Below are 1830 nucleotides of genomic sequence, written 5' to 3'. Positions count from 1 at the left end.
TGTGACCTGGCAGTATGTAGTGTGGAAAGGGAAACCCTAAAAAGCATTAACTAGATGGCATTATAAATGAGTTTGCGCAAAAAAAAAAAAAAAAAAAAATAGGCAAGAGAAGTGGATATGTAAGCTGTTTGTGTTGGTCATATCAAAACGTTCTCTGTTTTTTGTTTGTTTCAGATTCACCATGAGGGGGTGCACTTTGGACCTTTGGCCCCCGAGCGCAACAAACCCTCGCTATGTTATTGTGCACATATTAGAAAGATTGTGGCCTGATATATTAGTGTCATAAATAACATGTAAATAAATTAAATTTGATAATTTATATTACAGCTTTATTTATACATGTTTGATATACGCTAATATTTTTGAGAGATTCTTCAAAACAAAATATAAGTTCTTTGCCGTGTTTACAAAAAAAAAGATTATTAAAGTAATACTGGGTTTAAATTATCGAGATACTGTTTGTCATTTGATTCTCGTGCTTTATTGATTTTTGTTTTCGTGATTTATAATACTTAGCATATAAATAAATATAAATCGAAAAATGAAGGTTTTACACAAACACACACGTATGTAATGGATTATTGGGCTTGTTACCCCTAGAATTAGTTTATAAACTCAATGTTAAATGTTCAATGTCTAAAACGTAAATGATATTTGTATTATACGCTTCATTGTTGAAGCTATTGTATTACTGTATAAGAAATTATACCCGACTCGTGTTCTAATTACAGCTTGCTTAAATTGTTTTGCACAAGATAAAATTGTTTGACAACAATTTTTGTTCTTTCTCGGTAATCGCACTTGTTAAACAGAAATTTATAATTTTAGGCCTACAAAAAATCAAAGCTTTCGTCATTAAAATCTTATCTTATAATAACTGACAAATTTTGGGATCAGAGACTCTTCTTAAGAATTTTCACAGCAAAAATACTGATAAGATTCTTGTTAAGCCTACTATAAAATCAGTAGTTACTTAAAATGTAAATTAGATTAGAGCCAACAGAGTTACTTAACACGTAAATTCGAAACCGGTTGATTCACATGAAGAACGTTTTTGTTTCATTTTTCAAATCTATCACAATTCGCCTTCGTGCATTTTTGAAATGTATAGTTCTTTTTTTCTCTCGTTATTAAAGATAAAATATTTTGGTAAACAAACACTGCCATTTGGGAAGTAGTAGTTAAACGGATGCACCTTTGATTAGTTTTATCTTCTGAAAATATTATACTTTATTGAAATACGTTGTTACTTAATTAAAATATAAAATATCATATAATGTAATATAAAATGTTAGCTAATTGCGTGGACTTCTCAAGTGATTTTAATTTCAGAGATGGTTATTAATTTACATTTACTCTGTGCTTATATAAATGAAGTAAAAGTAGAACACATCTTCTATAGATATAAGCATCAGATAGACTAGATTTCGAACAAACTTTTACTATTAAAGGTCAAGGTGGTCTACTACTTGCGCTATTTACTCTCGAAAACGACAATGGCTACTTAGGTCAAAATAGGTCAGAAGGTAAGTAGTGAATTCGAAATTTGAAATCCCCAACTTAACCTCTAAACACTAACCTCATTTCTGGGTTATCTCTTAGTACTTGAGTTTCAAATGAATAGAAATGTAAAATAATATTCACTGTTATGATGACTCTAATTTGCACAGAACATTTTAGAAACTTCGCTAACAGAGTGTTTATAAAATACCGATGTATTTATGTTAATAAATTTCGTCATAAAAACTGAAACGAAACATTTATAATTATGTTTTTTACTCATCACGACTTTAGTGAGGGGAAGAAAGATTCGCAATTAATAAGGGGCAC

This window comes from Limulus polyphemus, unplaced genomic scaffold (assembly GCF_000517525.1).
Source record: "Limulus polyphemus unplaced genomic scaffold, Limulus_polyphemus-2.1.2 Scaffold4688, whole genome shotgun sequence".
NCBI classification, from domain to species: Eukaryota; Metazoa; Arthropoda; class Merostomata; order Xiphosura; family Limulidae; genus Limulus; species Limulus polyphemus.
The sequence above is the reverse complement of the archived record's forward strand: the minus strand, read 5'-3'. Positions refer to the sequence as shown.